The sequence below is a fragment of the Ruditapes philippinarum genome, unplaced genomic scaffold, assembly GCF_026571515.1.
Source record: "Ruditapes philippinarum isolate M1 unplaced genomic scaffold, ASM2657151v2 ctg176_1_1_1_1, whole genome shotgun sequence".
NCBI lineage: Eukaryota > Metazoa > Mollusca > Bivalvia > Venerida > Veneridae > Ruditapes > Ruditapes philippinarum.
Genome location: NW_026864115.1, coordinates 555,913 through 568,219, shown reverse-complemented (window position 1 = coordinate 568,219; position 12,307 = coordinate 555,913).

Below are 12,307 nucleotides of genomic sequence, written 5' to 3'. Positions count from 1 at the left end.
TACGTAGGAATTTTTGACAAACTTTATAAGTAACGTTAGGTTAAATGAAATTGATAAAAAAACGTAACACTCTTGGCAAATGCAAAAAGTAGGAATTCAATAATAAAATACAAAACTGTATACTGAAATAACTTAGCAGAGAATTAGTGTTCATAAAACATATGCATATGATTTGTTTGTTTCAAGCGATGCACGTATATTTCTTGATAACAGTAAAGGTCGTTTTCGGGAAGACGGCCCAACGAAAGAACGACCGATTTCCAAAATTTCTTATGGACAGGACATTACCGTGGCTTTTCGAACTATCTACAGATATAGAAATAATCACGAGATAATTTTCATCACATTTTTATTATCTCGTTAGTACAAGATATATTTTACCGAAATTTATCAAGTTTCAATGAAAAATGTTTAATAGAAATTACAATGTCCAATTAGTCAGAAAAGTTATGGACATAGAACGTTTACCATTGCTTTTATGATTGACTTCATATTGACGATGTTCGTGAAGTTGGCAGCCTAGCAGCCTAGTTGGCAGCCTAGCAGCCTGGCAGCTTAGCAGCTTAAAGAAAACTAAGAATAGTACAAACATGACAACAGTCGGAAATACATGAGTAGCACGTCTTTAGATCATTCCACGCCTTTTTCAATATCGTGATCTTTTTTTTAAGATGTTGACTTTATCTTAATATATTTTTTTTTCATTCTGATGCTTCGAAATTTGTGAAGTGAGCAGCCTAGCAGGATAGTACAAACATGAAAACCGTCGGAAATGAATCGGTAGCACATACTAAGACCATTCCACGTCTTATTACAGTATCGCGATCTTATTTTTTAAATATTGAACTTTGTTGTTTTTTTTATATTTATTTTGACACTTCGAAATTTGTGAAGTAAGCAGCCTAGCAGCCTGGCAGCCTGACAGCCTAGCAGCCTGTCAGCCTAGCAGACTGGCAGCGTTCACTAAAGAAAACTAAGAATAGTACCAACATGAAAACAGTAGGAAAAACATAAGTAGCACTTCTTTAGATCATTCCTCGCCTTTTTTCAATATCGTGATATTTACTTTGTAAGATGTTGAACTTTATCTTAACATAATTTTTTCATTCTGACGCTTCGAAATTTGTGAAGTGAGCAGCCTAGCAGGATAGAACAAACATGAAAACCGTCGGAAATGAATCGGTAACACATACTTAGACCATTCCACGTTTTATTTCAGTATCGCGGTCTTTATTTTTATAAATATTGAACTTTGTTGTTTTTTATTTTGACACTTCGAAATTTGTGAAGTCTTTTTGTAGTATTTTTGTTAATTTTTAAGGCTGAGTCTTTGTTCTATAGTGAATTATATCTTAAGATTTTAAAGCATCTATGTAATAGGGGTGGTTCGGTGCAATTTAATATGTAGCTATCCGAGCCCCTGAGGGACAAATGAGTTCGGGATTGTTAAAATCAATTCAACAAACAACTTTAAAGTTATATAATGTTTATATTCCAATCCAATCTTCAATTACTGTATGGTGGTTACATCAAGTAAAGGTACAAACCAACACTCTGAAATATGTATATAACAATATGTAAATATAAAGTAAAATAAAATAGAAACAATGCATTACATTAATTATCATCATATCTTATGTTCTAATCTAGAACATAATCAATTACATGTCTAGGGGCCAATTCAGTTCTTTAAACTCAGCAACAGTCCTTAACTATTATATCATAGCTTATGGAATTATACACACAATTAACATAATATATATTACTCTTTAAACAATACACAATACATCACACATGTAACTTACCATATGAGGGATGAGTGTAGTGCATCAATCTAATTATTACCTCTCTGACTATCACACCAGTGACTGTTAACTGCAAGGTTAAATATAAATAGTGAATAAAGATGAAAGGTGACTTGATAGATAATGTCATTCTGGAACTCATACTTATTTACAAATTTCACAATAAATGGACTGAACCAAAATAGAACAGAATCACAATAATGCAAGTCTCCATATTTACAATAAAGCAAATTAGCAGTAGTCAGGATAAATACATACCTACTTATGAAATAAAGAACTTGACCACAAACACCAATTTTCTAACCTCTCTCCTTTACAACATAACAAAGACACAATGACTTTTTCCCCACCCATAAAAATATCTTAAAATCAACGATCCGTGAACCAATCATTTGAATTCTTAGAATACTGACCAATGTAATCAGTCAAAACCAAAAGAGTAATTTCCCTTGAAAAGTATCAGACAATACCGGCGGATTTGTCTCCCCTTGCAAAATAATAAAATCCAACAGTAAAGCAAGAGTATTGTCCCTTAGACCTGATCCCTGTTACATCTACACCACCCAGACAGTCTGTATCCAATTTGTGCAAAATGACATAGTAGCAATGCAAAAAAATCCATCACCAAATCGAAGAGAACTTGCAACATCATATCGAAACAAACTTACCATACCAAACTATAATGAACTAGGACGAAGCCGGAGCCGGTGCTATGGGGCGCAGACGGTAACTTTCACTATCAGTACCGTCCATGAACAGGCTCGATCAAACCGGGTCTGCAACATTGTAGATTTTGTCGTTTTTTTGACTTTTTTTTTAAGATTCCGTGTTTCTCTATTGTGTCACATTGCACTCAAAGTGACGTAGCAGTAAATAAATTTTTATGTGATGATGCACTTGAATTCGTTATATTTTTGTTTGTCGGTTTCTATGACAAAGTTCACCAATTTTCTCAAAATAGGTCAAAAGGTCAAAGCAGATTTGCGTTCACTTACATGCCTATAAAACAACGGAATACCGTTAGGGCCTACGTGGTTATACTAGAGTGCGACAATGCGACAGTGCGATGACGACAATGCGTACAGCGATGGCGATAATACGTTTACGTGATTACGACAGTACGATAATGTCGACAATGCGATAGTGCGACGGCGACAGTTCGATAACGCGATGGTGATAGTGCGATAATTCGATGGCGACAATACGATAGTGCGATAATACTATCGCGTTGTCGCCATCGCGGTACCGTTCTTTCGCCATCGCTTTATCGCACTTTTGTCATCGCGTTATCGCACTGTCGCATTATCGCATTGTCTTTATCGCATATTCCCACTGTCGTAATGGCTTTATCCCGCTATCGTTATCGCACTCTCTTATTGTCACCATCGCGTAATCACATTGTCGACTATCGCCTTCCGGTACACATGCTCAAATTCTGATTGGGCAGTTCTAAACTGCTAACGAATTAGCTGACGATATAGAATATAGGAAAATGATTTTACTTTTGTCAATAGATTTTTTTTTCATTTTTTTTTTTTTGGGGGGGGGTATTTTTTGTTGTTGTCGGGGTTTTTTTGTATGTTTTTTTTTTCTGTATACTGAAAACGTCTAAATAAAATTATAATTTGATAATAAATAACATTTTATATCACTGAAATACACGGCAAATGTTGTAGATTGTGTGAAACTTTGATAAAGCAGAAAGATTTTAAATAAAAATGGTGTTATGTTGACATTTAAAAGATTCAAAAAATGTTAAAGTAATTGTTTTTTGTTTAATATATAAAAAGACAAACAAATCATACATAGATTATTTTACCAAAATATGTACAAAAATAAAATTTTGTAATGGAAAATGATAAGATGATAATGTAGATTTGAACAGTCTGTGTAAAATGCAAAAATGAAGATAGCATGAATATAACTAACATACAGTGTAAGTGGTCAGCAATTTCACTACAAGTTTAACAGGTCAGCAGATTTAAGTGGTCAGTATATTCTACTAAAGCTAACTGATTCCGCTAGTGGACATAGTGAGAGAATGTGTTTCCGTGTTGTAGAACACAACTGTTTTGCTATTTATCCATTATATCTATTCTGGAAAAATACTTTCTGTTTTTGGTGGGAACATGCAAAGTTTGAATTACCGACTTCCTGCTGGTATGTAGTTGGTCGGATTACAAATAACCAAATACCAACTACATGTAGTAGTTAGTTGGTTATTCGATTTTCCAACTACCAACAACCTACCAAATTGACGCTCCTTGCACTATACACCTTCACATGCTTCAGGGTTTTATCAATATCTAAGATGGGGACATTTTCGGTGATTGGGGAACCTATAGCTAACGCTTTTATATCTCTTGAAGATGGTAAATATATATGATTAAATTTTTAAAAAAGCATTGCTTGCCAGCAGAGATATACTAGACTCTGTGTTCATTTGTTTAATATATAGCCAAAGTGATTTTAGCTCAACACTGAGAAACTGCTGATGTATTTTGCCGTGAAATACTAGCTTGTGGTTTATGCCAAATTTTCTTCTTATACTATATGGTCAGCAAATTTGTTATGCGAGAAACTAATGACCAGTTAAACGTACACATGTATAGTAGGATCTGCTACCCAGTTTTACATATACATTATTCACCAGTTACACTTATAGTGAAAACTGCTGACCAATTACATAACTAGTAAAATATGATATTTTGCCGTAAATTTCTAATTTATATTGTAATGTTAGTAAATATAGCAGATTCCACATCTCTCATACCAATTAAACCACTGCCGAGCAATTAAAATATGATTGAAATTGCTAAGTGTTTTTTGTCGTTTTTTCATCTTATTATATATGGCGAAAAACTGCTGTCCAGTTAAACGTATAGTAGAACCTACTGACTAGTTATAAACTTATAATGAAAATTGCTGACCACTTTTCCAGATGTATAGAAGAAATTATGTTTAGACTTAATCTCTTTTTTTTCCCCAAAATGTTAATAGATATAATAAAGTCTACATATTACAAACAATAAAACCACTAATGTCCAATTATAAATCTTATGGAAATTACTTATGTGATTTAAGCAGTATTTTTATAGTGAACAACGCTAACCATTTATTAATGAATTTTATTTTGATTTATAGACACCACTTATCTATTAGAAATAAAATGCGTATTTTCATTTTCCGTATTTACACTGTATTAATGTGTTCTTTACTGCAGTTCTGTATTTTCACTTGTGTCTTGCCGGACTACTTTCTTCTAAATTCTGCCAATATACAAATTTAAGGGTAAGTATTTAAAATTGAAATGTCAAAAAGAGAAAAATGTATGTAATAAACAGAAAATTTAAGTTTTTTTCTATAAATACAGGATTTATTTTCATCTTGTGGTTTGAAAATTATCATATTTCATTCGCAGCTATCGCCACTCATGAAATATTTATTTTCTTACCACTCAATAAAAAAAGTCCTGTATTTTTAGAAAAACTGGAATATCCTCTATTTAATCAGTGTAATTGTACCAAAAACAGTGGACAAATGGTTAAATGTGTGTGACTTTGAATTCCGATAAGGACTTTGAGGAAGCTATCTATCTAGCAAATGGAACATCGGTGGCCCTACTCAGGGACCTATGGTGGATCATTTGGTACACTGCGCTTTACGTTGTCGTTAGCGACAACACAACCTATATCGCTGTCGCCTTATCGACTTGTCGCTAGCGACAACACGACAAACCGCCTTACGGTGCGTTGTTGCACTGTCGTCTTGTCGTCCTTTCTCTAACAAAAGCACTCAAACGGCGCGTTGTCGTGCGGTGCGGTGTCTGGATGTCGCCCTGTCGCTTGGCATATAAGCCAATCCTTCGATTTGTATCGAGCGACAATGTGACATCGCGAGACAACGCGACGTTTGGCTTGTATCGTTAGCGACAGGACGACAAAACGAAAGTCCGACAACACGCCGTTTTGCGCTTTGTCGTGCTGTCGCTAGCGTCAACACGACGCACAAAAGCGCTCCAAATCAGCCACCATAGGGACCCGCTTGTGCCTGAAATAATGCAAGGAAGGGCACCTGAGGTCTTTCATGAGTAAAGCTGGAAAGTGGCCATATGACCTATACTGTAGTGGTGCGACGTAACCCCCCCCCCCCCCCAAAAAAAAAAAAAAGAAATCAATTATCAAAAAGGAGAAATAACCGCTGACTTCACTGAAGCCGGGTTTATAATAACCTTTTAGAAACAGAGTGATATTTTAACATATAGATTCACCAACCTCAAAAATAATGGCTGTCCGTTCCTATCTTCTTTTGATCCAAGCTTCTGCAGGGTCACTGTAAGAGCTGCGCATACAAGCTGATTTTCCAAGTGTTATATTTTTCACACTAAGTTTTTATTTCAAAGAAACATATCAAATATATAATAATTATGTCGTATGCTTTTCTCAAATTGTGACAAACCAGTCTTAAATGTGAGCTGTTTTATAGAATATGTTACATCGATCTAAACAACCACGCCTCTTTGACCATCAAAAGTTTCAGATTTCATTTCAAGAGAAAGGATTTTAATTATAATGTTTTTGTGAAATTTCTGAACAAACTTAATAATTATAACCATGTGGGCAGATGAGACAAATGGGTTCAACGAACGTTTATTTAAGTCAACCAGGTTCAATTCTTGACGGTTACTTATAGAATATATATCTATAATTGTGTTGATTTGTTGTAGAAACTAATCATACCGCTAAAGGGATTGAGGAAGGGGACACTCTCCTGCGTATCGGCTGACTGTTTCAATATCGCTCCATTTCTTACGTGACGTAACGTGAGTGTATTCACTGAGCTGCAAAGGGAGGGTAGGAAGGAGGATGACCAATTGATGATCAAATGTGTCTGCCTCTCAGCCCAGGGATCGTAGGTTTGAGCCCTACTCTTGTCATGACCATGTTTCCTAATTGCGTCCTGTGTAGCTTAAGGAGGAGGACTTATAAATGATTTATCAATTTTCTCATTTTCATAGCCTCAGCATGTTTGTATTAATATTAACCTTTTGCACTATCGCTATGAGGTGAACTTGAAATTAGTTTTAAAGATGATAATAATATGTGTTCTACTTTATCTAACACAGAGTCCTTTCCTATACATGGATAAAATTTCCAAAATGTAAAATAACATAGCAGATGAAATATAGCAGCATTTTTAAAATACAAAGCAGTAATGAAAAATGTGAAATTACAAAGCAGCAAGCAATGTGAAATGTGAATTATAAAGCAGTAATGCGAAATGCAAAACTACAAAGCAGCAGTGCGAAATTACAAAGCAACAAAGCAGAAATGCAAAATGTGAAACTACAAAGCAACAATGCGACACTACAAAGAGGAAGTGCAAAATGAGAATTTATAAAGCAACAATACGAAATGTGAATTAATAAAGCAGTAATGCGAAATGCGAAACTACAAACCAGCAGTGCGAAATTACAAGGCAGAAATGCGAAATGTGAAACTACAAAGAAGTAATGCAAAATGTGAAAATATAACGCAGCAGTACAAAACTACAAAGCAGCAATGCAAAGTTGAATAGCATAACAGCAGTCTAAAGTGTGACATAGAAACAACTGACAACAGCATAGATTGTGTTCGTTAATACTTGCAAAACTTTAAAAAGAAATTTATAAGTTTAGTTTAATAATACATTTGATTGTATAATAATACACACAATATATAATTTTACAATTTAACAAGCATAATCAAGCGAACATACAAAAGGGTTGGGCGAAAAGTTCTAACAACATTATCGTGAGTCCTTCCTTGTATAAGTTTGCGCATGCTTGATAAAGATAGCGTTCGATGTATACTCATACTAAGAAAATAAATATAAATGAAAGTATGCAGGAATATGAAATAATTCTTGAATCATATCTGTTTTGTGAAGATATATTTAACATCAGTACAAAATGATATAGCAGCAATGCAAAGTTACTCACACAAATCGAAGCAAACTTGCATCACCATACCGTAGCAAACTAACACGTAGACGCAGCCGGTGCTTGGAGGGGAGCGTGGATGGTAACTTACACTTTTCAGTACCATCCATGAACAGGCTCGATCAAACCAGGTCTGCAATGTCATTCTTGACGTTCTTTAGAGATTCTGTGTTTATCTATCTTGTCACATGACACTCAACGTGACGTAACAGTAAACCAATTTTTTTATGTGATGATGTAATAGGGCATCGAGACTTGAATCCGTTATATGGTTGTTTGTCTGTTTCTATGGACAAGATGTTTGACAAAGTTCTACAAGTTTTAATTATCCCATGGTTTGGAACTTTTCCTTTGTTCTTACTACCCCATTATACTCAGTACACTTCAATGAGCATTTGAAAACTGTATTGATATATAGCAATACAGTTTTTTCTTTGAATCATATAGGAAAAAAACTCGACTGCTATATAGCGGTTGAGTTTTTATATCGATGTTGTTTTTTTTCACAGAGGCTCCATTGGGGCAGTGATAACGAATATTCCCAATAGCACAAAAAATGGAATCAATAAAATAAAATAAATAAATACAATGAAAAATACAAACAAAGATAATTGATGAAATGAAATTTACTCTCATTTAATCAAAATCCGCCGAATGAATTATTTCCACTGTAAAAAAGCCCTTTAATCTTGAATCAATATTGGTAACAGTATACAATCCGCTTCTAACAAAGGATGTCTTTTGTATATTTTTTGCGACAGCGAAAACAACTTGAAAAAACTGCCTTATTATAAATAACTGTAATGGAGCTAACAATTTATTTATTTATTTATTTCTATTACAAAAAAACATTATGGATTGCGATAAAAACAGTTATAGTATATGAAACTCGTATAACACTACGGGGGCGACATCTCGGGATGTTTCTTCAAAAAAATGTCTCGGCCTAAAGGCCTCGCCATTTTTTTTGGCAGAAACATTCCTTGATGTCGCCCCAGCCAGTGTTATATCCTCGTAACTAACTCGTTTCATATACTTCAATAAAAGCATTAATCCAATGCATCAAAGGGCGTCCAAGCAAGAAATGCAGCAAGTGAAGATGAACTAGTAGACAACTGATGACCAGATATGCTTATAAACTTTTCAATGGTTAATTGGTTTTTACAAGAATTGTATAATATTTATGAATGGCCGGACGAAAGCCATAATATGTTTGCATTTCATTTGCTGCAAAATTCTCCAGTTCGTTATTTATTACCATAGCGTGACGCGAATGACCTTCTCTTTAAACTAAAACTACTTCTATTAATAGACTTTCGGACTTTCACTGTTTTAACGTCATCATTCTATTAATAAGTACAGCAATACATAATAACCCTATGTGTACTAATAAAAAAACCGAAGATTAATTGACGGATAAGATCATTTCATTAGAGTATGTTTGCATTGCGAAATTCACAAGTTCGCTATTCATTTTACATATCGCGACATTTCAAATTTAATAATCAAACACCTTCATACCAATCGGAATGATCGGCTATTAACCGACAAAAAGGCCCGAGAATTTGCAATTGCCCTTTCACAAAATCTGATTTCATTCCATAAGGGGCGTCGCGCTTCGGCGCGGACGCCATTACGAATAGGTCAGAGATGATAAGCGTTCACCTAGCGATCATGATTAGATGTCCGTACATAAAACGGCACGTTTTCTTTTCATAATTGGATTGATTATTTTTAATGAGTTAACGTTGTTCATAAACAATATCGTTAAAGATAATACGATACTATGAACTTATAAATAATGTCACATATTGTATTTCAGTACTGGATTCGGACAAAAAATCAGTGAAATGATTGTTTTTGTTCAAAATATATCGAGTTTATAAGATCTCAACTGAGTTTTTTTTCTTGACTGGACTTTAAAACAATGTTGTTTTTTTAGTGATTTATGCTTCATTTGGTGTGAGTATGTGTTAAAAATCGGATCATTCGCTCACTCCGTTTTTTTCCAAAGTAATTTTTATTTATAATGAAAAATGATCCAAATTGAAAAGCGTTGCAACGCTTTTCACACAAATTGAGCTACGAGTAATACACATGTACAATTAGCAATTTATTTCCGAGTATATTTCTTAGTAATCTTTTGCATATTTTTTTTTTTAAAGAGTCTCACTTTATCTATGTAAAATCCCAATGTTGTGTTTTTATGATTTTGGACCTCATTGAAGTTTCTTTCAAACAGAGGAAGATATTAAGTGTTATACACATATAGACGGTCTCAATAAATGTGAGATGCAGACTAGCCCGGTTGAAGAGAACAAGATGTCGTTATGGGCAGAACTATATTTTCAAGGCTTCCGATGATGCCAGAAACGCTCTGAAAGAGGTTAACATTCTGACAGAAAATCCAGATCACTCTTGCGAACTTTCATACAAAATTGAGTCGTTAAACTGTCAATGATGAAAAGTTATTAATGCGATAGGTGCATCGAAATTGCTATTTTAGATATTAGCAAGAACTTACTGGACAAAATAGGATTCACTTCAATTCTCTAGTAATTGTTGAAATCGTTTAAACATGTAAATTCTTTGCGCAAGATAATTTGTGACCTATTGGTATAGTGTTTAATCCAATTCTCGGCGCAAAATGCTAACAAATGGTATAAAAATGACCAAAACAAAAACAAATAAAATGAATGTATGAAGGTCAATTGAAAATAAAATACAGATTTTGTATAAGCAAAAAAAATCACATTGATTTTTCTTGACAGCAGTTACATTGTATGGTTTTTGAGATTAGTCGCCTTATGATCTTCTCTGTGCAGTTTGGTCAAAAGTATGTTGTTGTTGTTGTTAATGGTGCATTATGCCTCAGAAATTTATATAAATAAAATACTAGAAGATAGATTTTTACCTCTTTAGAAAATGGTTACCATGAATTTTATAACATTTAAATAATGGTTTTAGAGCAAGCTACCTGAAGAAATTAGCACAAAATTTGAAATTATCTGTCATATTAAATGTAGCAAAATGTAAACAAAGTACTATTATGACTTCCATACAAACTACTTAACACTTTAACTGTCCTAATTACCAAAAAAAAAAACTTAAGAAGATAAAGAATGTTCAGGTCATTAGCCAAATTTTAATGTTTTGGAAATCACGAAAGTACACAAAAATAAAAAAGCTTCTGAGAAATAAATATTAAAAGCATTTCTGCGGCATAATGGGCCTTTAAGAAAAAAAATGGGAAAACAATGAACGTTAGACACAAACAATATCTAAAAGATGTGGGCCACTCCCTCCGTCACATTGCTATCACAAAAGCTCACCTTGGATGAGCCAAAAATGAGCTAGGGTAATCATGGATCGCTATATAATCAGTTACCATTGATTTCTGTAAGTCAAATTAACAATATTTAAACAAGACTTTGGTAACTATTTTCTTATAATCAGATCTTTTTTTATCTTGTCCTCGGCAACTACGTTGGCTTTGTTTACTAGTATTAGTTTATCCGGTTCTTGTTCCGATTATAACACATGGTCATATCTCTTGGCGGCTTTTCCTGATAATAAACCAGTGTTTACCAATGTCTCCGCAATTACTATTAATCACACAAAACAGCAGAATATTTTTTCCTTTTTTGAGTATAGCTCCTCGTCCAAAACAAATAATGATTACAATACATAAACGCAAAAATTTACAAGTACAATAATGTAGAAATAATAAAAATATAGAAGCACCCATATATCACATATATGTCACATATATATCACAATTAATTTAAAGTAAATGTCATACATGATATCTAAATCAGCGGATAGAAACAAATGACCATTAGACTCAATGAGAAAGATCAACAATTAACTGAGAAAGTACATTTTGTCTGAGGATATTGGACCAGCAATCCTTGAGTTTAACCCTTTACCTCAAATATACGCACATTCGATCCCGATTTAGGCCTCAAATAATGAAACAATGTCCTGTTTGGGCCCCAAACACATGTTTTCGTTTGAGAAATGTTTTAAGAAAAAGTGATCACTTTTTTCGGCGCCGCCCCTATCAGAAAGATACATCAGGGGGTGCCAGAGGGGGATGTGTCCCCCTCTGTTCGGAGGTTTGTATGGGGTTGCAGCCCCCCCCCCCCCCCCCCCAACGCTAAGAAGATTTTGGACCTGGCAGAGGCTAAAATTAGTAATTATTGGGCCTTTAAAAAAAGTAAGAAAGGGACACAACTACTGTTTTATCAATATATGATATTACATGATTAACTCCGCTTCACTGTTGTATGTGAATTCTTTTGGAATACAATCATATAGGATTTTGAATTCTGGATATATAGTTAAATAATATTGTATTGCTGTGATCTTATATAGGTCAGAAACTTTATGTATAAATAAAAGGACTCACTGACGATTCGCCCCAATGGCGGTGAACATTTTAAACAAAAAATGTGTTTGTTTTAAACTATGGAAGATAGTAGGTGTATTTTGTTAATAATATGGCTTATTGCTCTCCCCC